Genomic DNA, 27,270 nt, shown 5'->3' with positions numbered 1-27,270 from the left:
AAAAAAGTTAGCATATACCGGTCTTCTCGGAAATCGCTTGCTCTTGCATACATACAAAAAAAGGCAGGTCATGAAAATTAGCCATTCATTAAACTGTCCATATTAAATACACTTTCGTTCGCATGGAAAAGCACAAGGCACTTATAAAACGAACAAGATAAACACATGTCATTTAATAGATTTAAGTTTTAGGAATAAACACCTACGTTATTGTCTTGCAGACTTGCAAGTTGCACGTTCGTTACAACTATCACCGCCAGATGGTGCCAAAATGGGTATTTGAAAGTGGCCAAATAAAATACCAAATTTACCGACTTTGCATTGAAAACCACTACGCACTGTCTTTACTACAGTCCGTAGCGCACAAAGCAAACTTGACAGCTGCACAGCATAATTTCACCGAAACATTGACGGAACCAAGACCAACAAAGGACCCTCTGTGCAGGTTTACTACAAACAGTAACCTATATATCGCAACCGCCCGGCTAGCTCAGTCGGTAGAGCATGAGACTCTTAATCTCAGGGTCGTGGGTTCGAGCCCCACGTTGGGCGTAATTTTTTCTTCCCCTTTCCTTTTTCATACATGTTTATAATTTCGGTGCTAAAGAGTTCCAGAATGGTCCTACGCTCAGGCGCCGCATATTATTAGTAGAGGAATAAAAATCAAAGCCAGTCTGAACCATCAATAAATTCAAAAGCTTAAGAATTTTATAGGTATATTTTAGACATAAGACTGCTAATTTTTTTTTTTTTCCGAAGAAAACTTTAATACATTACCCCGTTCCTGACCGGCAAAGAGTTTATGGGTATCATGAAACGACCAATGTTTAGCACTTCAACGCAAATGAAGCCAAAGAGCCATAGTTCAAGGTTCTTCAGAATTTAGTAACAACATGCACACTGATAAGGTTATTACTCAGTAAAAATCAGCACTCAATTACAGTTACACCTCTGAATACAAGAACCGTCACATTACCCCAAGTCACATAATATTTATTCCGGGATAAGGCATACCATTTTTAGCTTTCCTTAACGTATGGAGAAGGGAAAAAAATCAAATACATCAAAATATGTTAGTGTAAGAAGACTGTAAAACCGGCTCCTGTTACTGCAGGACATATAACCCAAACCATAAGCAGAATGGCGAAATGAAATTTCAAAAATAGTTCAAATTGCTCTAAGCACTATGGGACTTCACATCGGAGGTCATCAGTCCCCTAGACTCAGAACTACTTACACCTTACTAACCTAAGGATATCACACACATCCATGCCCGAGTCAGGATTCGAACCTGCCACCGTAGCAGCCGCGTGGTTCCGGACTGAAGCGTCTAGAACCGCTCAGCCACAGCAAATGAATTTAATTACCTAAACTTGCACCAGCAAAATTTAAAGCTAATACACCAAACGTCATCTTAACGCTCCGAATGACCTTTCTTATATAGAAAAGACATTTGCCGGAAAAAATACTATATTTTAATAAGGAGAAAATTAGGGTGCAATAATAAAACTGTATACACCGTTCAGCATTAAAAAAAAGTGACAAAAATAAAAAAAGGAGCTACTATAAGGAAACCTTAAGTCCATTACTGAATAAAAAAATTTGATTAACTTAAACTAGAATTAAATAAGGCATCACTAGTTGTGGAAGCTGTGCTACGTGATTCAAAAACATACCATCACGCTACAAGAAGAGCCTGGACAATGTAATAGAACAGCTGGAGAAGATATGCAGTAAATGGTCACCACCCAAGAGCAGCCTGCCAATTTACTTATTGAATTTAACATTACGGTGAATGCTGCCACTGGACAAACAAAACTACATAGCTAGCACGCTCAGGGCTTATTGATGAATGTGAAAAAAATGTGACCTTACAAGACTAATAATCTGATTCGAGAGTTCTGGGAAACGGTAAATGTACAGGTGCAAAATGTAATTTGCAAAGAAAAAAAAGCATGAGACATCTATAAATGTAGGGGGGGGGGGGGGGGGTCCTGCCCGCCCGACATACCGACTAGCATGTTCGTTTGTGATTTGGTTACTAGAAAGTTTGTTGTTTAGATTCTACACACAAACAGAAGAGGGCTTGCCTTGGCTGTCTTACTGGTAACATGATAAAAAAAGGAGTAAACTGTGGGTAAAGAAGTGGATAAAGCAAGAGAAGAAATTAAACCACGTTCTGTTACTTAAACAGCTGGGAGTCGATTTCTGTTATTACCTAAGAATTGATGAAATAATCATTTTGACATTGCTGAACATCAAACAATTCTCAAGATTAAGAAAACAGTCACGAGAGGCTGTAAGCTGCAAGGAGATACTATTAGCTACACTACGATTTCTAGTTAGTGGCAGAAATTAAGAGGACCTCAAATTCTGTGCTGTTGTATCTCCACAATTATCAATTTAAATGGTTCCAGGCACCTTCAACGTGATGTATAGTACACTGAGGGAAAACATCGTGGTATAGCAAAAGATGTTAACGTAAACATTATTAATTTATCTATGTAGCATTCTAGCATTTGTAGACTTAGAGAAAGCTTTTGACAATGTTGACTGGAATACTCTCTTTCAAATTCTAAAGGTGGCAGGGGTAAAATACAGGGAGCGAAACGCTATTTACAATTTGTACAGAAACCAGATGGCAGTTATAAGAGTTGAGGGACATGAAAGGGAAGCAGCGGTTGGGAAGGGAGTAAGACAGGGTTGTAGCCTCTCCCCGATGTTATTCAATCTGTATATTGAGCAAGCAGTAAAGGAAACAAAAGAAAAATTCGTAGTAGGTATTAAAATCCATGGAGAAGAAATAAAAACTTTGAGGTTCGCCGATGACATTGTAATTCTGTCAGAGACAGCAAAGGACTTGGAAGAGCAGTTGAACGGAATGGATGGTGTCTTGAAGGGAGGATATAAGATGAACATCAACAAAAGCAAAACGAGGATAATGGAATGTAGTCGAATTAAGTCGGGTGATGTTGAGGGTATTAGATTAGGAAATGAGACACTTAAAGTAGTAAAGGAGTTTTGCTATTTGGGGAGCAAAATAACTGATGATGGTCGAAGTAGAGAGGATATAAAATGTAGACTGGCAATGGCAAGGAAAGCATTTCTGAAGAAGAGAAATTTGTTAACATCGAGTATAGATTTAAGTGTCAGGAAGTCGTTTCTGAAAGTATTTGTATGGAGTGTAGCCATGTATGGAAGTGAAACATGGACGGTAAATAGTTTGGACACGAAGAGAATAGAAGCTTTCGAAATGTGGTGCTACAGAAGAATGCCCAAGATTAGATGGGTAGATCACATAACTAATGAGGAGGTACTGAATAGGATTGGGGAGAAGAGGAGTTTGTGGCACAACTTGACCAGAAGAAGGGATCGGTTGGTAGGACATGTTCTGAGGCATCAAGGGATCACCAATTTAGTATTGGAGGGCAGCGTGGAGGGTAAAAATCGTAGGGGGAGACCAAGAGATGAATACACTAAGCAGATTCAGAAGGATGTAGGTTGCAGTAGGTACTGGGAGATGAAGAAGCTTGCACAGGATAGAGTAGCATGGAGAGCTGCATCAAACCAGTCTCAGGACTGAAGACCACAACAACAACATGTAGCATAAAAGATAGCCTGTAAGCTTAAGAAATTCACATAAAATTTGAAGAATAAAGAAACATGGTGCACCTCATGTAATAAATACAACAGATATATAAGTAATGAAGCACGCAGCAACTGTTAGAGCTGTAAAAAAAGCCTACACTTTGCTCTTCATTTCAGAGGGCTTAGATATAGAGTGGACATTTTTTAACACTAATAGCAATGAAGCAAGTGTGTTCACTGAATTAACTTCCATTAAATGTCGATACTTCGGTTTTTAGATTTAATTTCCGATAAATGGAAATAAAACAAACACAGAAGGTTGAAGGACTTATTATCTCTGTACGCCAAACAAAACCATTAAAAATTCGTTAAAAAAATTAAAAAGTGCTTATTTCTTGCATCTATATTGCTATACTACTACCGCCTCACAAACATCTGCAGTTTTTTTTAATTACTCAAGAAACTCTTGTCAACGTTCCGTCCGCCTTGCACCATGTTATGAATATTGTAGCAGCATTTAAAACCGTGCACACTGTCAAAAAACAACTTTTGTGGGGCGGTTGACACGACAGCGCTGAACACGGCACAATTGGCTTTTTTTTTCTTTCTTTTTTTTTTGGGTGGGGGGGGGGGTAGTTTGTCGGTCAAAACACATACCATGTCCAATTTGTCGGTCCGTTGATCGGTTGGCGCGTGTACATGTTTATTAGAGGGACAACGTGAGAGACTTAATGCTGGAGGTTGTGAATGATCACTAAGTTTGGTATCTCGAGTTACGTATGTGTGAACTATTTAACTGATTTCGCACAAATTCAGTGCGTCTCAACTCCATTACTTTAAGACATTTTGTAATTTAACGAGTCTCTTCTACATTACAATCTTTTAAATTTGTACGTAATTGAGGTAAAATTAGATTTCCGATTTTGAAAGAAAAATAGTTCGGCTCCCAGCCATTGTATGTATTTTTATCTCGTAGTTGGAAGAATCTCTTCTACAAATTTCTTAATCACGCAATCAGACTTTTCGTCAATTGAACACTGCTACAAAGATCTTCTACACAGGCTTCTGCAGTCGAGTTTACAGTTTCACAAAACTCGAGAATGTTCTTCCTTTTTTTGTCTAGCATATGTGCTCAAATATTCATTATTTCCTAGATGACTAAAAATTTATATTTAGCTAATTTAATCACTGTCGCTTCATGCGAACGAATAAAGGCCACAGACGAAAACGTCTTGTACCAGAATTCAACATTTAGATGAGTGCTGGATCCACAACAGCCTTTACGTATTATACGGCGGGTGGAAATATTTATTGTAATTTGTCTGCTTATAGCATGTTTGAAATTGTCTGCTTATAGCATGTTTGAAAATGACAAAGCGTCGAAATTGCAACCGCAAATTCAACGGCCATAAACGGAATGACTACATCACATAGTTTTTGTGTTTTCTCAACAACTTAATACACTTTTTTTTCCCAGCAGGCACAACTTTTCGTATTATTCTAACAGTATATACATACCCAAGACAATGTACAAGCCATTTTCTGATCCGTCCTAACGCCCAGTATTTGATGGCACAGCTTGCAGTGATTCAGTTCGCTTCGCACACCCTTACTCTACTCACTGCCAGATGTAAACAGGCAAACACCAGTCGACCGAACTCGCCCGTTGCCTCAGCTAAACGCATATACCGTATGCGACTGGTGACTACATAAAGTGCTCATTGTCTGGACAGCCAATGCCAATTGTCAGCTCTGGAAGTGAGAAGTATTTAACGGACCTGGAATTAACCGGCTCTTAACTGACGTGACGCTTCCACATTTCACAAACTGACGATGCACATAGTAACCATTGTCAAACGTTGGTCTCACCGGCTAAAATTCTCAAACGAAGTAAGTTTATTGAAACATTCGTGTCAGGCGCAGTTAAACGTGGGAAACAAGGACGTAATGCAACTACCCTCACAAGACAAGAAAACAACAGGTCCTGCTTTAGATAGAGCAAATAATTGAGGAGCGCCGGAACAAAACCCGATATATCCACTTTTGCTGTATTCACGTGTTTGAGCTGTAGGGGGGAGATACGAGATTAATACAGGCTGCCACAAAATAATTTTCAGCACAACGCAAGTGTTTTATGGTGTGTTTCTTATTTTTACAGCTTGTGGAGCCATTTAGAGACCACTATTTGTTACTTTCTGCATTAACAGCAAATGCAGATTTATCCGTTTTTGTTCCGGCGCTCCTCAATTTATGTTGCCCCGGTGCCAAAGCCTTCGACGTTACCTTCGATAATAATACCTGTGCATGCACACGCAAGCGATCACTATGTAGTACATGGCAGTACATTTTCTTTTTATTAAAAAACGGGGCATTGTGGTATGCTCCGTGCAGTTCACGGATAGGGCAGGAAAGAATTAAAGCTTACACGAATGCCTCTTTGTACATGTTACTAGTCTGATTTCGTCACGTTCTTTATGGAGTGATATTTGGGGACAAGAATACTCCCGGACATCGCCTTGAAAGAAGGAAAGAAGCTTAGGGTTTAACGTCCTGTCGAGATCTTGGTCATTGGAGGCGGAGCAAAAGCTCAAGCTGTGTCGAGGATGGGGTAGGAAATCGGCGCTCAGCCGCGCCCTTCAAAAGAACCATCCCGGCGAACAGCGGTCGTCAAACTTTTTGCTAAAGAGTGAACACTGTCACTGTAGGGCGACACCTAGATCAGCATCTACATCGATACTCTGCGAATCAGACGCAAGTGCTTGGCAGAGGGTTCATCGAGCCATCTTCATAATAATTCACTATTATTCTACTTTCGAACAGCACACCTATACCTTTCCGTGCGAGCTCTGATTTCCCTTATTTTATTATGATGCTCGTTTCTGCCTACGTAGGTCGGCATCAACAAAATATTTTCGCATTCGGAGGAGAAAATTGGTGATTGAAGTTTGGTGAGAACCGCGCAGCAGTACTCCGAAAGAGAACGGACAAGCGTAGTGTAGACAGTCTTTTTAGTAGATTTGTTACATTTGCTAAGTGTTCTGCCAATAAACGCAGTCTTCCGTTTGCCATCCCCACCACATTTTCGATGTTTTCTTTTCAATTAAGTTGTTCGTAGTTGTGATTCCAAGGTATTTAGTTTAATTTACACAGGAAGGGGGAGGGGGGGGGGGCGTAAAGTGGCCACTCAAAGAGAAATTCAATTTTCACGAAACCGTGGCTATTGACGGCTTACCACACACACATTTTGAATATCATACGGTATCACACAAATGTTTTAAGTGAAAAAGAAAATGATTTATTGGAACTAAATGCACTTTTCTGGAAGCTTACATAGTGACCATTTTCCCGTACCTAAGCGGGTACTGTGGTCACCGTCATCGCATTTGCTTTTCTGATTTCCAGGCACTTTTTCTAGGCATCTTCACGCCCTAATATCTGAAATATTTCCAAGCGGCGGCGGCAGCATACTGTTTTCAATCGGACTTTCGTATTGGGTCAAATGGAACAGAACCGGTTTTACATAACACAGCTTAATTAATTCTAAATTGTCGCAAAGCACAGAGACGGTTTTAAATAACTTAATTAATTCAGAATTGTCACAAAGGGGTAGAATGGCGGTCACAGCTTTGTATATAAAAGGGTTTAGAAGTTGGTTTTATCTGTTGTGTTACGCGTAGTTTTTCTAAGTAACTAACTCTTATTTGGATGACCACCTTGGCCACTCTTCCCTGCCGGACGCCACGTCGGCGTTAGTGATCCACAGAAGAAACTATCAAACTGAAATAAATAATGATCTACATTTGTAGGTCAAAAGACGTTATTTAAACATCTACATTACAAAAAAATTACTCTCCATACAAGTGAGGTTAACAAGAATAAGATAAATGAGTTAGCTAAGATCAAATGACTCAAAAAAAATGAAAAAAAGTTTTTACTAAAACCAACGGAACATGCTTCTTCTATCTCTCTGAGAACAATGGAGAGATACTTAGAACCAGTCCGACCACTCTTTGGGAGGCAGCAGAGCTGTTCACGGGAAAAAAAATGCAATGGTCACTTTTCCCGTCCTGGCCAGTTTACCACATCTTACCCTACTGATTTCACTAGTAATTGGTAACCTACATAAATCAGTATGGTATATGAATTAGTAACAGTAACTGCAGTATTAGACACGGTCGCAAATGTTTACTAAATGTTTTGAAGTTCATTTTTCTTTTACTCGTGCGCTGTATGATAACAGCCTTAACTTGATATACAGGGTGATTCAAAAAGAATACCACAACTTTAGGAATTTAAAACTCTGCAACGACAAAAGGCAGAGCTAAGCACTATCTGTCGGCGAATTAAGGGAGCTATAAAGTTCCATTTAGTTGTACATTTGTTCGCTTGAGGCGCTGTTGACTAGGCGTCAGCGTCAGTTGATGCTAAGATGGCGACCGCTCAACAGAAAGCTTTTTGTGTTATTGAGTACGGCAGAAGTGAATCGACGACAGTTGTTCAGTGTGCATTTCGAACGAAGTATGGTGTTAAACCTCCTGATAGGTGGTGTATTAAACGTTGGTATAAACAGTTTACAGAGAATGGGTGTTTGTGCAAAGGGAAAAGTTCTGGACGGCCGAGAACGAGTGATGAATATGTAGCATGCATCCAGCAAGCATTTGTTCGCAGCCCAGGAAAATCGACTCGCAGAGCTAGCAGAGAGCTGCAAATTCCACAATCAACTGTATGGAGAGTCCTACCAAAAAGGTTAGTTATGAAACCTGAACGTCAACTACCCGAGGCGATGGATCGGCCGCCAGGCAGCCCGTGACAGAGCACTTCATCACTGGCCTCAAAGAAGCCCTGATCTTACCCCCTGCGATTTTTTCTTATCGGGGTATGTTAAGGATATGGTGTTTCGGCCACCTCTCCCAGCCACCATTGATGATTTGAAACGAGAGATAACAGCAGCTATCCAAACTGTTACGCCTGATATGCTACAGAGATTGTGGAACGAGTTGGAGTATCGGGTTGATATTGCTCGTGTGTCTGGAGGGGGCCATATTGAACATCTCTGAACTTGTTTTTGAGTGAAAAAAAAACTTTTTAAATACTCTTTGTAATGATGTATAACAGAAGGTTATATTATGTTTCTTTCATTAAATACACATTTTTAATGTTGTGGTATTCTTTTTGAATCACCCTGTATTACTTGGTATAAACAAGTACCACATCTGAAGATGACCGTCTCTGTAATGCGCATTCACGAAGCCCAATTACTTCCGTTTGACATTTGTAGTGCAGCAGCTGATCGGTGCTAGATGAACACGCCCATGAGTTATCAGCGGTGTAAGACAAATAACAAAACATTCACTCCCTCACTTCCACTGAACCCGCAGTGGCCGCGCTGCATATCACTTTGGCCCTGAAGCCAGCGGCGAACTTGGCTCAGCTCACGGCCGAATTCAGCAAAAAAATGGCTCTGAGCACTATGGGACTTAACATCTGTGGTCATCAGTCCCCTCGAACTTAGAACCACTTAAACCTAACTAATCTAAGGACATCACACACATCCATGTCGAGGCAGGATTCGAACCTGCGACCGTAGTGGTCACGCGGTTCCAGACTGAAGCGCCTAGAACCGCACGGCCACACCGGCCGGCCGAATTCAGCAACGTCGATTACAACTAAGCAATACCAGTAATATTTTATTATGTCTCTCTGATTAGCTTTATTTGTTATTGAGCGAGAAAAATACACTCTTAAGAAGCTCTTAATTTTAGTTCACGTGTCCAGATTCCGCTTTTACTTGCTAGATGTATATTACTATAAACAACGGCTGACAATAGTGGGCTGCACGCACACTTTGATTCGGGCTGCATACGACAAGCGAACCGCACTTTGACGACCACTGTTCTAGGATGTAGAGCAGTAACTCCAAACCTTTGTTAGATCATTACCCCCGGGTGCGATCAGACATTAGGCTAGTACACCTCCCACCTTCCCGCTGCGGGTTGTTGCCAGCCCCTCCGCCACTCTCGCACCTAACTACACTGTAGAGTGAAAGACTTTCCTCGGGAAGATTATTTTTAAAATGATGAAAGACGAATGATATTTAGTGTGTGTGTGTTAGAATGAATGACGAAGGAATTGGTGGTGCATCGAAAGTGCTACTCACAACTCCTTCTCAGATAAGAATGTTAACAATCCGCAGTGAGGTTAGACCCCTGTTACGAAACTTGCTTCCCCTGCATTACTCTTCTCCACTGCGGCACTTGCTTGACACGCACACTGAAACCCCATTTAAAATCAAACAATTTGAAATATGTGCACTATACCTGCTGTTCGTATATCACTTGATTGCTGCAATCCTTGCTTCCGAACTGGCAGAAATTGGAAGACTTCCGGCTGTTAATGCTTTCTGGCTGACTACAGCCACTAACAGTACGGTAATAATAATACGTACACCACTGCCGGGCGAATTGGCCGAGCGGTTCTAGGCGCTACAGTCGGGAACCGCGCGACCGCTACGGTCCCATAGCGCTCAGAGCCATTTTTTTTAACGTACACCACTATAGTAACACTTATGTATTTGCTGCTGTGTAGTGCTGCCGTTAATTCATTTTCCTGTTTCGAAGCGAGTAATGAAGCAATTTCTGGACTACTGCAGGTACTATTACAACTTGGAAAAGATATTTTCGTTAGATATTTAGTAATTGTTACACATATGTCTCACATTTATCATCAACGATGTTCGGGACAAAGCACATACGCGTGTAGTGGTCAGACGATGTGAGAAACCAATAACCTCCATCGCAGTAATGCTTCTAATTGAGAAAAGGTGATTATTGATAACTTATACAATCAATATCAGAGTCTTACAAAATTATAACAATAGTAATGATGTTTAGAAAATAATTTCGGTTCGTGTCTGAAATAGTGCCGAATCGTTTAGCCGCGCGGCCTAGGGCGCCATGTCACGGTCCGCGCGGCTCCCCTCGTCCGAGGTTCGAGTCCTCCCTCGGGCATGGGTGTGTGTATGTTGTCCTTAGCGTAAGTTAGTTGAAGTTACATTAAGTAGTATGTAGGCTTAGGGACCGATGACCTCGGCAGTTTGGTCCCATAAGACCTCACCACAAATTTCCAAATTTTCCGACTCTTTTCGTTCTTACCCCTCAGAAAATTTCATTTTACCCATCGGGTTGGTAACTACTGGTCTAAAGTGAGCTCCTTTATTCACCCTCGTGAGGCAAGGAAGACTGTGACAATTCGAACGACACGAATTTGTGTATTTTCTGAAGCTCTAACCCGTCACTGTTGCAACTTTAATTAGATACTTTACCGCGTATTAGTCGTTTCATTATACAAGTATTGGATCCGACGCTTTTTTTCTAATATCAATCGTTTGTTATTGATCGGTATTAGTCTGTTCGCTGGTTATAGTTTGTATGTCCTGGTTGCTTTTTTACCTCTCTGGAGGTTCAAATGGCTCTGAGTACTATGGGACTTAACATCTGAGGTCATCAGTCCCCTAGAACTTAGAACTACTTAAATCTAACTAACCGAAGGACATCACACACATCTATGCCCGAGGCAGGATTCGAACCTGCGACCGTAGCAGTCGCGCGGTTCCGGACTAAAGCGCCTAGAACCGCTCGGCCACCGCGGCCGGCGCTCTCTGGAGGTCTGGACGTAATAGTTCCTGCTCGTTACTGGACTTTCACTGACGTGTGTGTTTCTCAAGATCGTTGCAAGTTGGGTGATGTGTCGTTTAAAAGACAGTTTATTCTCAGCGACAAAATGAACTCCCACAGGCTCACGATTATGATCCAAAGGAACATCAGTACATGGTTCGGCTAGCTGGAGGCAATGCAACCCACTCGAGCAGTTTGTATCAATTACGTAGCTTCTGATACTTCGTTATGTCTGCTCCTCGAAGTAAATCACGCGATGTTGTTGGGATCAGATTAGAAAGCGGCACACTAAAAGTTTTGCTATTTTGGCAACAAAATAACTGATGATGGCCGAAAGCCGGCCGCTGTGGCCGAGCGGTTCTAGGCGCTTCAGTCCGGAACCGCGCTGCTCCTACGGTCGCAGGTTCGAATCCTGCCTCGGGCATGGATATGTGTCATGTCCTTAGGTTAGTTAGGTTTAAGTAGTTCTAAGTCTAGGGGACTGATGACCTCAGATGTTAAGTCCCATAGTGCTTAGAGCCATTTGAACCATTTGATGAGGGTCGACGTCGAGAGGATATAAAATGCAGACTTGCAATAGCAAGAAAAGAGTTTCTGACAAACAGGAGTTTAACATTCAATATCAATTTAAAAGTTAGGAACTCTTTTCTTAACGTATTTGTTTGGAGCGTAGTCTTGTACGGAAGTGGAACATGGACGATAAGCGTTTCAGACAAGAAGACGACAGAAGCTTTTAAAATGTGGTGCTCTGGAAGAATTCTAGACATTAGATGGGTAGATGTAGTAACCAACGAGGTGGTACTGAATCGAACCGGACGAAAAGAGAAATTTATGGCACATCTTGAATAACAATAGGATGGGTTGTGATATGACACATCTTGAGAGATCAAGAAATTGTCAGTTTGGAAGGAAAGAAATGTAGACGGAGGGGGTAAAAATTGTAGAGGGAAGCCAACGCTTGGATATAGTAGGAAGGTTCGAAATAATATAGGTTGTTGTACTTATGCAGAGGTGAAGATGCATATACAGGATAGATTAGCATGAGAGCTGCATCAAACCAGTCTTCGGACTCAAGGCAACGACTACTACATGTCGCCTTCCGTTTCACTTTCGGATTGTGTTGGGTAATAGAACGGTTCAGAGTACCTCTGAAATATCTGGGATTCCAAATGTTTAATTTTCTAGCACCCGGCTGACACATGGCCATTAAACATGGAGAATGCGTATGCTTGGATATCTGTAACATTTGTTTCCAATGAGGGTTTCCTGTTATAATCACCGAAATCGTCTACTATCAAAGCTTTCCTCCAATGGTTCAAAATTATGCATAAATGAAACTTATGGTGTCATTTAGGACTTATTTCTTTAAACTGGCTAAAGTGGCTTGACGCAGCATGGCCGCGAGCTATGATATTCATCAACTGTGCCTGTGAAGCAGATCTACATCTACATGTATACTCCGCCAAGTAGAGGAGGGGATTTTCCTCATTTCCCGTTCAAATTGCAAATTATGCGCAGCAAAATTATTGTTGGTAGGCCTCCGTGTGACTTCAACTTCCTCTGATTCTACCGCCACGGTCTGTCCGCGGTATAACCATAGGGGCAAGCAGTACATTGACTGACGCTTGTAGGAAGGTACGATCTCGACATTTTAAAAGTAAATTACTCCGTGATGCACAACGCTTCTTTTGTAGAATCCGCTACTGGAGCTGGCTGAGCATCTCCGTGACGCTTTCACGCTTACTAATCGAACCTTGTGACGAAATGCGCTGTTCTTCTTTGGATCTTCTCCGTTTCCAATATTAATTCTGACTGGTCAGGATTCCAGACTAATAAGCAATATTCAAGTAGGAATCGAACAAGGGTTTCATAAGCTGCCTCCTTTGTGGGCGAACTACGATTCGTCCGATGAATCTCAGGCTGGCATCTGCCTTTCCTACGACTAATTTCTATCTACTCGTTCCACTTGAAATCGCTCCGTACACGTACTCCCAGATGTATGTGACTGCTTCTAGCGATTTTTGGACAATTCTGTAATTGTGTAACGAGTCTTTCCAGCTATATACGCAATATGCTAAATTTGTTTGCGTTGCACCAAGCGCCGTTCCTCTTCAGGTCTTCTTGCATTTTGCTAAAATTTTCTACTGTTATGACGTAACTGTATAACTATACGAGACACGTTCACAAAGGAAGTATACTAGGTTTTTACATTGTTTGAAAAAAAAATGTGTAGTTGAAAAAATACAGGATATTGTTGACACACTTGTTGACTATTTTTCCACACAATCCCATCGGGTTCAGTGCATGTGGTGGGCCATGGCACAACCTTTTTTATGCCCTCCTCGAACAACTCTCCTGTCAGCCCCTTCCCAACTCAGAACATCTTTGTGCATCTGCTCGGTGGCTGAAAATTTAATTCCACACAGGGAAGTGAAAAGACGATAATCCGAAGACGCCAAATCAGGGGAATAGGAGGGTGGCTCAAAACATCCCAACCAAATGAGTCAAAGAGCTTAGTGGCTACGGCTGTGTGACAACGGCCGTTGCTGTGCAACAAGCACACTGCTCCCAACAGTTTTTCCCTCCCTTTGTATTGAAAGCCCCTTTTCAGTTTTTTTAGGGTTTTACAGTATCGTTGTGCATTGATGGCCTTCCCCTGAAGCAGAAATTCGGCCAAAATGATACCTTTTCGGTCCCAAAACACTGTGGTCAAGATTTTTTGCGCGAAATTACGGCTTCAAATTTTTTGGCTGATGGGGAATTGGTGTGACGCCACTGCGAGTACTGTCTTTTTGTCTCAGGTGTGTAATAAGCCACCCACGTTTCATTTCCAGTCACAACAGAGCTCAGAAAATCCTCGCCTTTCAGTTCAAGTCGCTCAAGAAATTCGCGGGCACTTCTGACTCGATTTTTCTTGTGCTGCCCTGTGAGCTGTTTTGGGATCCATCGTGTGCGCAGTTTCCGTTATCCTAGCGGTTCTGTGAGTGTCTTGTAAAAGAGAGTTCTGGAGATTGTGGAAAAATCACAGAAATTTCATCCACTGTCAATTGGCGGTCTTCATCTTCAATCACAATGGAAGACCTTCGATTCCTTAGTTCGTAGTGAACACTTGTTCTGACTCCACTTAAGTTCCTACACAAAGTAAATACATTCTTTCTCAACTTTTCGAACTTCCTTCGTTATTCGCCAAGATATTTATATATATTGTGAACAGTAATGGCGCTCTAACACTTCCCTGGGGTGCTCCGGAAATTACTTTTCCGTCTGAAGTTTTCTCTCCGTTAGGATGACATTGCGCGTTCTGTCTGTTAGGAACTATAGCGTGTTGCGTCTGACTCTGCCGCTACAACTCTGCGATATTTTTACGTAGCACCTAGATATATTTACGTATTTTTTGTCCCTCTTTGGTGAAAGTAAAATAAATTGTACGTTATAGAATTCAAATGTTCTGTTGCCAAACTAAGAAATAAATAGGATTTTATATTCACATTTTCTCCGCTCAGTTTAATACATAGCACATTTTTATTGAAGCTAGACCAATACAGTTGCTTTCTGCGTTCACTAAAAGCGTTTGAAGAGCTCTCGGATTACTCACAATGGGAATGAATTGTTTCTTCTTTTTAATATTTAAGTAGTGGAATAAGATGAAGAGATTTATTTATCTGTGACACAGAGGAATGTCTACTATGAACTCATATTAAAAGAAAAAACATTTCTATGATCACTAGATTTATATTTATTTTAAAGGAAAAGCAACTAATGTGTGGGGGACAACGAGGGAGGGTGGGCAGCGAATGATATGACTCTGATGTCGAAAAATGTCCTCGAACCGGTACTGTTTCCGATTATAAGAAGCTGATGCTTTTCACAAATATTATTCTCACTCACAGATCGAGATAAACTGCTAGATTTCCCTTTTTCGAAAACTTGAAGTTCAGTGACTAGGTCGAGAGTGATAAGTTGCCTGGTTTATGGCTGTAATGCGGCCAACTTGACAGGTTCATTAACTTGGTGGAGACTCATCAACTGACAAAAATGTGATACTGGGTGTGCCTCAGAGATGAGTGATAAGATCGTTGTTGTTCTCACTGTGCCGTACACGTGGTGGATGACGTCGGCTGCAATCTCAGATTTTTCGCAGGTGACGCGGCTCTCTTCGACTGTTATCGGAAGAAATCCGCAAAAAAATCTCATCAGTCCTCCACATGATTTCGCCCTGACTTGAAGGTTGGCGGTGTGATCATTACGCCGACCATTATGTAAAAAAAAAAAATTAATTTGTGCTATTTGCCAGGCAAAAATTTTGCCTTCAAAACAGGATTCAAGAGCGCGGTACAAATTCCAAATTCCATACAAATATATTACGCAGAAGGTAGAATGCGCGGCAACTGAAGTGGAGCGGAACATAGAAGGCTTTGATGATTAGTAAGCTGTTAGGAAATAATAGTCTGCCTACGAAATTGGCTGCTTAAGCTAACGTGCATGAGATTCATAACAAACTGAATTAGCAGGGAAAGTCGAGCGTGTATAGTGAGGCAGCGTATGTGACAAATACCAGACTGGACCGCGGATGTGAGTCCACGTTGAACTGTAAGTCCCACTGTTAACTGGGTGGACGAGTCAGTTCAAAGGTCGCACCTCCAGTAGGACCATGTCTTGAAAAGCACCGCTGTCCAAACTAATCTTCTGGATCAGGGCAGCTTTGCACTTTTAACAGAGTACGGTACAGGACTCTGATCAAGGGTCTTGTCGACTGGTGAACACTCCGAATATTACAATGAATGTTGAACGTGGCAAATGTGGGAATACTGTATAGGGCCTTTGCAAGGAGAGACTTGCTGAATCGTACAAACGTGCATTTAGATCTTTTCCCCTTTCAAATGCCGTACAAATTGTGTGTACTGAAATACATGACACACTAAAAGAGGGCTATGAGAATACCCTGTGAAACAGGTATGAGATACCACCATTTGCATGAATTCACGATGAGCATACACGTACTGCCAATAAAGAAACCAGAGAGCTATTCATGTACCGAAAGTCGAGCCCCTGGGCACAGAATGTGTATCGACCGTTTGTCATACAACATCACAAATGAAATCATAGACAAAATATATAAAGCCACACATGACGAATATCGACAAACACAAGGATGCAGGCCACAATATGCCCAGAGCACAACAGGCTTCATAGATGACACTAATACGACAGACACCGGTAGCAGAGCAGTATAAGAAGACTACGGCGTAGGCAGCAATTACGATCAACTGACGACTGAACGAGAATAACTTATTTTAGGATACGCACAAAATAACTTGGCCCGTACCTGCGCAGACGGCGCGATAGGAGAGGGGGCAAATTAGTGGTGGGGGCTCGGTTGTGAAGGTGAGAGAGGAGTAGTTCGACAACTGATGCCTATGTATAAACATGTATCTTACATAACATATAAGCTATACCCAGCGAGTCTGCAAACAATCGTTGTTAACATGTTATGCTAGTAAGATCAATAAATCGGCAAATGCTGTTGTTGTGGCCTTCAGTCCGAAGACCGGTTTGGTGTAGCTCTCCATGGTACTCTATCCTGTGCAAGCCTCTTCAACTCCGAATAACTACTGCAACCTACATGCTTCTGAATCTGTTTAGTGTATTCATCTCTTGGTCTCCCTCTACGATTTTTACCCTCCACGCTGCCCTCCAATACTAAATTGGTGCCCCTTGATGCCTCAGAAAATGTGCTACCAACCGATTCCCTCTTCTAGTCAAGTTGTGCCACAAATTACTCTTCTCCCCAATTCTGTTCAGTACCTCCTCATTAGTTACGTGATCTACCCATCTAATCTTCAGCATTCTTCCGTAGCACCACATTTCGAAAACTTCTGTTCTCTTCTTGTCAACACTATTTATCGTCCATGTTTCACTTCAAAACATGGCTACACTTCGTACAAATACTTTCAGAAACGACTTCCTGACACTTAAATCTATACTCGATGTTAACAAATTTCTCTTCTTCAGAAACGCTTTCCTTGTCATAGGCAGTCTACATTTTATATCCTCTCTACTTCGACCATCATCAGTTATTTTGTTCCCCAAATAGCAAAACTCCTTTACTATTTTCAGTGTCTCGGTTCCTAATCTAATACCCCTCAGCATCACCTGATTTAGTTCGACTACATTCCATTATCCAAGTTTTCCTTTTGTTGGTGTTCATCTTATATCCTCGTTTGAAGACACTGTCCATTCCGTTCAGCAGCTCTTCCAGGTCCTTTGCTGTCTCTGACAGAATTTCAATGTCATCGGCAAACCTCAAAGTTTTTCTTTCTTCTCCATGCATTTCAATTGCTACTCCAAATTTTTCTTTTGTTTCCTTTGCCGCTTGCTCAATATACAGATTAAATAACATCGGGGATAGGCTACAACCCTGTCTCACTCCCTTCCCAACCACTGCTTCCCTTTCATGTCCCTCGATTCTTATAACTGCCACATGGTTTCTGTACAAATTGTTCAAAGACAGTAATTCCCCATTAGAGTACCGAAAAAAAAAATTGCTACATAAACAAAGGATCAATCAAAGCAAACCAAGTCTGACCACGTGCTGCCGAAAGGAGATCCCAGATAACAAAAATATTGGCCAGGTGCGAGTGGGGCTCGCGAATTGTATACAGACAGTTCATCTATACAGGGAATCGAGAATCACAATTTCTGGCAGTTATCGATTCGATAATGGCAAGATACAGGTCCCTTGAATTTCAAGAACGTATCAAAACTTCTACAGTAGTTCCTGAGAATGGAACGGGGGTACAAAAAGAAGCGAGCAAGAGCCTTCAGATTTAATAAAATATTATGCTTCAGATTTAATAAAATATTATACTTCAGACAGTTGATGAATGTTGTGTTAGTCATGTCGAAAGTATATTTTTATGCGACATTTAACAAATTTCGGATCTTTTCCTATACCTGTACCGTGAAACCTTGCTTCTTGTCTAATTTCATGATTCAACGTCAACGGGAAGTACCCTTCAGATTTTGGTGAGTGAGTGTGTAAGTGTCAAAATATGTGACATAAATGGCCGTATCTTTAGGATACATTGACTTAGAACCTTAAATGTTGTACTTCGCCAAGGGATCGTACACCTTAGCATTTGACGTAAATTGGAACATGATACGCCTACCCGTTCCCGAGAAATGGGATCTTAACAGGCTTTCGATGAGCGCAGCCCCCTACAAGGTGCTTCATGCGGTCCTCGCAGACGTAAATCCCGCAAGAGATTTCTCAGTACTGAGCCAAATGTGACCCCAAAGGACTTTCCTGCCTAGCGGCGGAGAACGCTGAATCGCATAAGAGAGAGTGTAGTGCCAGTCAAAACATATCTGTTTAAACGGGGCCTCAAAGACGAAGCAGACAACAAATGCGACTGCGGTGAAGTCCAGGGGATTCAACATATTCTACTACGTCCAAATTGCGCCAAGAGATGTACCTTTGACGACCTACTGCTTGACAATAAAGAAGCACCGGACGGGGCCCGACATTGGACAGAAAAACTTTGAAATAAATTTACCGGACAGCAAAAGGTAAAGTGTTAATTTTATAAACTTGCGCTTCCTTTTTTCTTGATTTCCACATGTGTGAAATACTGCAGTGAGATGGAACCAGTGGCCGGACACGGTGACGGTGATTTTGAGGTGCTGCCGATCACAGCCACACACGAGCTGAGATGCCGTCGAGTGCAAATGCCTAAGACATGACCAGACAGCAGCTATAAATTACTCAGCTAGATTGCCTTAAATTACGCAGCAGCGAAAAACAATAAAACACAGTCGACTGACCCGTCCGTCGGATGGTTACGAGTACTTTGAGGCTGGGCTTCCCTTCCGTATAGACCGCACGTCTCTGTTCTATTCATTTCCAAACTGTCATCCACAACATTTATACAGCACTAAACTGCATGAGCTACATATACATGAACACATCTAACACCTTATCACTGAACGAGGCGAAGCCGTGGTACCACACTGCCTCCAGATGATAGTCTCCTGTGGCTTCCTTAAATCTCGAAATGGTTCCTTTGAAAACGACGCCGCCGATTTCCTTTCCAGTCCAAGTTTGTGCTCTGTCGCTAACAAACTCGTCGTCGGTGATACGCTGAAAGCCAGTTTTCCTTCCTTCCATTTTCAGATCGCAAGGAATAAATGACCACTAGTAATAGGACCTTCCTAGGAGACCAATCAGAAATGTTCCACACAGGCACCGCCGTAATCGTTAACGGCTACAAGGGTTCAGCAGCCGAAATATTTTAGTACTGCTTTTAGCTACCAATATATTTTTCCATACATATCATCATTACAAAACCCAACAACATTTCTACGCTAGCTGAATTACGTCTTTTTTCCTAAGGACACCGCTGCCGATAAAAGATCGATCAGTACTAAAAGTAATAACACATAGCAACCTATAAACTGAAATAAACGCGAATAGGTTACTATCTCGCTTTAAAGAATAACTGACGGAAATACGAATCGGAAAATAAGATATTTCTGTAGTCTTGTTTGTTTACCTCACTTAGCGTTGCAGTTACACGTAGTTGAACTGAAGCGTCGGCTGAGGCCACATGGTTGTAAAGCAGGCAACCACCACGAGTTGCTTCCAAGTCACAAATCAGCCTCTATTCTTCGTATCTCTCAGTCCAACTGTCACATGTTATCTGCGAGCGATATGGAGGCTGGTAACATGTCGATCGACGAGAAAAACAACAGCCCGAGTCCTAATTTCAGCGCGCAGCGTTTATCAGTGATGGTCACGGCCCTAGTGCAGATAAAGGAACACAATCTATGCCACAACTACAACAATTAGGCACAATAAGACCGAAGAAAGGAAGAGTAGGGTTTAATGGCCGACGGGTTGATTACAGACGTGACAAATGTTGGGGCACGAACGGGGCAGGAAATCTGCCGTGTGCTTTTTATAGATAGCGCCCCGGAATCTGCCTTAATCCGTTGACGGAAATTATGGAGAACCTATCTCGGAGGTAAATGGCTGGAAGTGATAGCATAACCCAGAGTTAATGCATACAACAGTTGCTGCTCCTTCAACACCCAGTGAGTCTAAACAAAGCAGACATTAACATTCATGTTCGCCATTGGTATAACTGTACCTCTGGAGTATAAGAAAAGGTTATGGTTGTTTACTGAAAATATGGCAACTGCTTTCCTTCTCTGCGGTATACACAGGGTGAAGAAAAGTTCGCGCACTCAGACTTCGCAGCGCGATTCCTCACATACTGGCAATACAAAAATGTCTCACAGAATTTCGTCCTGCGTATATTTCGTGCAGTAAAACGTCTGTCACAAAATTTCGTCGTGCGCATATTTCGGGCAGTAAATGGACGTTAAATGTGGCAACACTGTAATAACATAACATCCAACAGAAAGAGGTTCCTACTCAATGGTCTGAAGATGACCACAGTAGTGGTCGAAACCGGTCACCTAGTTAAATAAATCGTGATCAAGACTGTTTTTAATAGTAATTACATATACGGTAACTATCTCTGTCAGCAGATAGAGCACTGCTATGCAGTTGGTGTTGTGGTTAGCGGTTTGGGCGTTTTCATTGATTAGTTTTTAAAGAAGCCCTTAGCATGTAGTGGACGCGAACTGTTTCACACCACTGCATCTACGAGAATCCAAACTTGTTTTGTGTGTACCCCCCCCCCCCCCCAATGGTCTCATCGATTAATACCAACTATTATTCTTGTCACGTTCAGGTCGATTACACTTCGTTAGGGCTTTACGTCAACAATAGAGCTAGCAACGTGCTTTGCAAGTAATTTAGATAGGACCATTGGGGGAGGGTACACAGAAAAAAGGTTTGGAATGTAGTAGATGCAGTGGCGCGAAAACAATTCGTGGCCACGACACGCCAAAGACTTCTTTAAAAGCAGACCAGCGAAAACGACTGTACTTCCACTTCTGTGTTCGTAGTACGTAACTGCAAATGTTTTGTGGAAGACCCACAGTACTCTCTGTATGACGATTAGGACGCTAGATATCGTACCACGCACACTAATTTTAGCAAATAAAAATAAATAAGCCTCAACCCAGAATCGAACGCTCGACCTCCTGCACGCTAACCCAAAACGATACCCGCTGCACCAACTGCACAGCAGTAATTTATTTGCTGACAGAGATAGTTACCTTGCAAGTTATTACAGTGTTGCCACATTGCCAGTCTTTAACGTCCATTTACTGCCCGAAATATGCGCACGACGAAATTTTGTGACAGACGTTTTTTGTATAGCCAGTATGTGAGGAATCGCGCTGCGAAATCCGATTGCGAATTTTTCTTCATCCTATATGTATCAATATAGTTATTAGTAACCATTACATGTTAAAAATTGGATCTGTATATGTGTAAGAATTTGAGAAATTTGAAGAAGAATGGACGTACAAATGAAGGCTAAATTATCTTTCGTTAGGCCACCCACTGCTACATAATTATCTTTCGTTAGGCCACCCGCTGCTACTTCGGTTATACAAGAAGCTAGCTAATGAACAATACGTCAGCTGGCCGGAGTGGCCGTGCGGTTCTGGGCGCTACAGTCTGGAGCCGAGCGACCGCTACGTTCGCAGGTTCGAATCCTGCCTCGGGCATGGATGTGTGTGATGTCCTTAGGTTAGTTAGGTTTAATTAGTTCTAAGTTCTAGGGGACTGATGACCTCAGAAGTTAAGTCCCATAGTGCTCAGAGGCATTTGAACCATTTTGTGAAGCATAATTTTAAGTTCTGCTCAACGATCGTTATGTTGGCAGAGAACGCAGGACGCTCTGAACGTACTACACAACATTTCCAATTACATTTTCAAAATCGCTGCTGCAGTACGTAGAATTATAATGATCATAAAAGAATCATGTGTAACGGAGCATTTTTCTCTGGCATGTTTGCTTACCTTGAAATGCACCAGAACTTTGTTTTGTCACATAATGTATTGTATGTTTCACGAAATTTACGCTCTATGCACGAGTGTTGTACATGTACGCAATACTTTCAGTCTTGGTTAAATATTTCTCATTAATACTTTCATAAGAAGTGACAGTATCAACTCCCTTGTTTTCTACAAAGTTTCTGCAGCCCGTCATGATGTCCACTAGTCACAAATGTCCTTCAGAGCATAATTCTGACATTTGGAACGCTACTCACTCATGTTTACCACAACGAATATCCTAAATACTCTCAAAGTTCGTTTTGCGTTGCCAGCCCTAAGTGATCGTGAACGCTTTTCCAGGCGTACTAACAGTGGAATAAAATGGCGTCAAGCAATGCGCACTCCCAGCAATACATTAGTTAGCCTATTCCTCACAATCTACAACTAGCCATTACAGGCCATACAAAAAAAGCACACCGACTGAACAATTTCACTGCACTGAAAGAGATAGTGAATTGCGCCTGCTTAATAGAACTCGAATAAAATAAATCGGGCAGTTATTGCTCCGGTTTCTGGATAATGGAAATCGTAGATAAACAAAAGCCTCAAATAATTCGGCGAGCGAGAGAGAGGTGTCGTCAAGTGAGAAGTAGAACCTTGGCGCTGCCTGAGTGGCGGCAAGGACGACCTCGTGGCTGTACATGCGTGCCAACAACCGTAGAATTTGCCGGCGAATAATCGTGACTCAGCGAGTAATAACGCCATTGCTCTTTGAAAAGGTAGCCTTCCATTAACTTCTGAGATAGCTTCCCAGATAAACTTCTATCAAAATGTCGCCTAAACTGTCTGTCTGTGTTGTCTGTTGACTCACAAGACCAATCGCTGAAGTCCAGTTTAAAAGTGGGTGCGGCCGTTTGTCTTGTGGGTCCTAGTTAAAAGCTCCTGCCCAGTGGAAAGCAATCAGCTGACCAAAGTGGCACTACGTTTTATAACCAGCCTGGGTGTTCTGCAGCCCGCTGTTACAGATCCATTGTATATTAGGTAGATATTCTCTGGCGACATCTTTAAAAGCCAATTTCACTTCTGAAGGTCGGCCCTTACCTACAGAAACACCTTTTTAATTGTAATCGCTATATTGGGGACAGTAAGTAAGGGGACTACTACAGTAAATAATTTTATTTAAAAAACAAACAATTTTAGTCATTGTCACTGTCAATATACGCCGTTCTATCCCTACAGCGCTCCATGCGAGTTTTCCACTGATGGAAACAGTGCTGGAAATCGTCCTCAGTAAACTCCTCAATGACGCGTGCCGCTTTTTCTTTCATAGCTTCAACGGGCTGAAATCTTGTTCTTTTAATGCAATTTAACAGACAATGCTGTATGAGCCCGTACATTGTCTTGATGCAGAACCCATGACTTGTACTTCCACAATTCGGGTTGTATTTTTCTTATTTTATAATGGAGTTGAGCAAGAACCTCAAGGTAGTAACGGTGATTCATAGTTTGATCACCAGGAACCCAGTGAAGATACACGATTCCAATAACATCGAAAATAATTGTCATCGCTTTGAATCTTGATTTCCTCATTCGAGCTTTTTCCGCTCTTCCAATGCATGGTTTGGTGCTTCGTTTCTACACCATAAGTGAAAACCCAAGATTCGACAGATGTTATCACGCTTTCCAAGAAATTAGGATTATTTTCATTTCAAAGTGTCAGTAGCCTACAAACATTTTGACGAACTTCTTTAGGTTCGATCCAGTTAATTTTCTGCACCGGTTTCGCACACACTTTTCTCATGTTATTTGGTTATGTAAAATTTGCCTTGTGCATACTTTGTCAATTCCTACAGTTTTAGCAGTCGATCGAATACTCAACCGACGGTCACATCAAATCAGATTAGGGTCTACCTACTTTTTAGATATTTTCATCCGTTTTTGATGTTGATGGGCGTGCCGGGCGTGAGTCGTCTCGGCCATCTTGCAAAAAATTTGAACCACTTAAAACATTGCGTAGGCCTACACTGTAAACAGTCTTCGCCATACAATTCTTTCAGTAAAAGACAAGTTCCAGTAGCAGTTTTTCCAAGTTTCATATGAAAGTTCCAAGACAATCCGTTGCCCTATTATTACACTTGTCATTTTTACAGCAAAACAAAATGACGGCTCTTCCACAAACGAACGCCATGGTCGCACTGAGTTCGTCTATAATCGGTTCATCATAAGAATAAACCTGATGTAAGCAAGAAAATGTCTGAGGCTGCTTTCTGTTCCGTAGTGAAAAACACGCATGTGGAATAAGGTTAAACAGTGCAGAGAAATAGGCCGTTCTTAATGTTTTTCATAAATTTACAGAGATAATCGGCTTTGAAGTTTTCCCAGCCACTGTATGTAAGATACACGAACCCACATTGTACGTGCAGCGCAGTCGGTAGCGTATTGGAATATTGTGATTCCGTGATGTAATGGTTATCAAGCAGGCGCAGTAGCCCAGCATGTTCGGTCAGAGGTTTAGCTGGCCTCTGAAAAAAAAAAAAAAAAACTGGATTAATGGATCAACGATGGAACAAATGGAACGAACAATGACGAACAAAATGAAATAAAGAAAAGCCGGCACGGTAGCTCGGTAGCTCAGCGTGTTCGGTCAGGGGTCAGCTTGCCCTCTTGTAAAAAAAAAAAAAAAAAAAAAAAATGTTATCGACGATCAAATTGAACGGATGTCATCTGACGTCCGCCCAGACCAAACGCAAGAACAGTGCCAAACAAAAAAATAAAAAGAGTGCCAATCAAATACAATTAATGGTTCGCTGGTTCTAATCTCCCCACTATAATTTTTTCTCCTTCAATTTGATTTACCTTTATAAAACTCGTCATCATTTTTTTATGAATAATGCACGCCTTCTTGTTTCTAATTACATACTGGGCGCGAAATTCCTGTTTTCATTTCAAATACAAATTCTTAATTATTGATGTTTTATGATAATCAGCGTTCATAAAAGTTAACTTAGGAAAACATAACAATTTAATTTTTAAGGCAAAAATGAAAAACCAAATCCTCTTTATCTAGACTATGTCCATCGTTTTATATGACAGAGGTAGATAAATATCGAATAAACATGAAAAACAATCATTTTCACAGCATCTAGCATTTGCTACTGTTCCATTACAAAATGAATCCAAAAAAATTGATCTGCAGCCAGTTTGCATGATTTGGCCCGGGAAGTAACGAGACTGTTAAGCCGCCAGACGTGCTGCAACTAACGCACGCAGCTTTACACATGTCAATGCGGAACGCACGCGGGATATACAGGGAGGCCAAAAAGTATTCGTCTAGCTGCATATCTTTTAGAAAACAAAGTCTGTGTAATATGAAAAGGAATGTATACAAAATCTAAAGAGCCAGTTATGTAAGAAATACCTCAGTAAGTCATGTTTGTTGACAAGCAGGAGAGAAATACATCCAAATCGACAGCAAGGTTAACAAAATGAAAAATGTAATACGAGAACTAGTTCATAAAGTATGTGTCCACCATCTGAACATGCCGAAGTTCTGCGCGCAGTGATCAAACTATAACGCTGGCACACGGCACACACTAGAATCAACCGTGCGCGGCCCCATTCAATCGCCTGTTGTAGTTCTGAACGGCGACCATACAGTGCAATTAGCGCCATGGTAAGGGTAGTGAGTTGACGCTGATCGAAACGAAGCTTATTCTACGCTTACATAATTAGTGCAAATCTTCTTAAGAGACTGCTAAAGCAGTCGGTAGGCCTATATCGACGGTTCAGTCGACAATAGATCAATTTTGCGCAACAAAATCACTAAGAAACCAAACACGTACCGGACGCTCTCACATTTTGAGTGAAGCAGACGTGAGATTTATCATGAGGGAAATGAAGAAGAAACCTACAATCAGCACTCCTAAGTTGGCTGGGGAGATAAGAATCTAGAAGAAAGAAGGTATGTGCCAACAAAATCAGAAATACCTGCAAAACGTATGGGTATCACGGCCGGGTAGCGCGCATGAAATTTTGGGTCAGTGAACAGAATCGAAAGAAAGGTCTTCATTTTGCGATGGAACATAGATTCAAAAATGAATACCTCTAGAACAGAGTAATATTTTCTGATGAGAGTAAATATAACGTATTCGGGTCGGGCGGCAGGCGAATGGTGTGGCGTAAGAAGAATGCGATGTTGCCACGCAATCTTGTGCCAACGGTTAAACACAGTGGTGGCTCCCTGATGGTGTGGGGCTGTGTGAGTGCTTCAGGTGTTGGGAAATGACATTTCATAGAAGGTACAATGGGTCACCATATGTATATCAACATTTTAAAGGACAATCTGAATCCTAGCAACGAACTATTAGGTCTGCACGGAAATTACATTTTTCAACAAGATAACGACCCAAAGCATATGGCTCTAAATACATGACTGTGGCTCCTGTACAATACCCCAAAACAACTAAACACCCCTCATCAGAACCCAGACATTAATCCTATTGAACACCTATGGAAAGCTGAAAGATAGCATCAGGAGAAGCACTTCAAGACGAATGGGACAAAATTCCAGCCTCTCTGACGGCAAACTTGTTCAAGTCGATGCCCAGACGACTACAAGCAGTAATAGCTGCAAAGGGAAACCCCACTAAATATTAATTTTTGTAATTGAAATCATATTCTCAGATTGCAAATCAAAAAAATATGAGTGGACGAATACTTTTTGAAGTAGCCCTTGAATAAATTCTCCATTTTGTCAAATTTGTTATCACTATGGATGTATTTATTTCCTTGTCCATCAATAAAAATGACTTACCAAGGTTCGTTGCATATGACTGGATGTTCACATTTTATTTTCCCTTCCTTTCACGTGACATATACATCGTTTTTTAAAAAAATTACAACCAGACGAATACTTTTTAGACTCAATGTAGAACGGCTCGTCATAGAAGAAGAGAAAATGCGGCGCCTGGTTAGCTTCGTGGATTTTGTTGTTCATAGGCTCGTTATCAACGTAGCAGGTGACACTTCCAGAACTGAAACGTATTTCTCGGACTCGGATAAGGAAGGAGCTAAGAGATTACCAGACGACTGACT

General features: G+C 41.5%; 1 protein-coding gene and 1 non-coding gene across 5 annotated transcripts in view; one reads left to right on the top strand and one right to left on the bottom strand.

Moving 5' to 3' along the window:
- The window catches only part of LOC126240639 (caspase-1-like), a 127,416-nt gene that overhangs the window by 79,021 nt on the left and 21,125 nt on the right, over positions 1–27,270 (bottom strand). Inside the window, exon 1 of one of the 4 annotated variants that reach the window (XM_049947942.1) lies at positions 19,814–19,947. The exons of 2 other annotated variants lie outside the window; for them this stretch is intronic. The gene's annotated coding sequence lies outside the window, so the exon portion shown is untranslated. Of the gene's footprint in view, positions 1–206; positions 292–19,813; positions 19,948–27,270 lie in introns of those variants that run through there. One more of the 4 variants, XM_049947941.1, reaches the window with a different exon arrangement.
- On the top strand, positions 480–552 carry Trnak-cuu (transfer RNA lysine (anticodon CUU)). Its single transcript has one exon. It is a non-coding gene; the product is annotated as a tRNA-Lys (tRNA).

This window comes from Schistocerca nitens, chromosome 1 (genome assembly GCF_023898315.1).
Source record: "Schistocerca nitens isolate TAMUIC-IGC-003100 chromosome 1, iqSchNite1.1, whole genome shotgun sequence".
Lineage (NCBI taxonomy): Eukaryota > Metazoa > Arthropoda > Insecta > Orthoptera > Acrididae > Schistocerca > Schistocerca nitens.
This window is presented reverse-complemented; position numbering and strand designations above follow the sequence as displayed.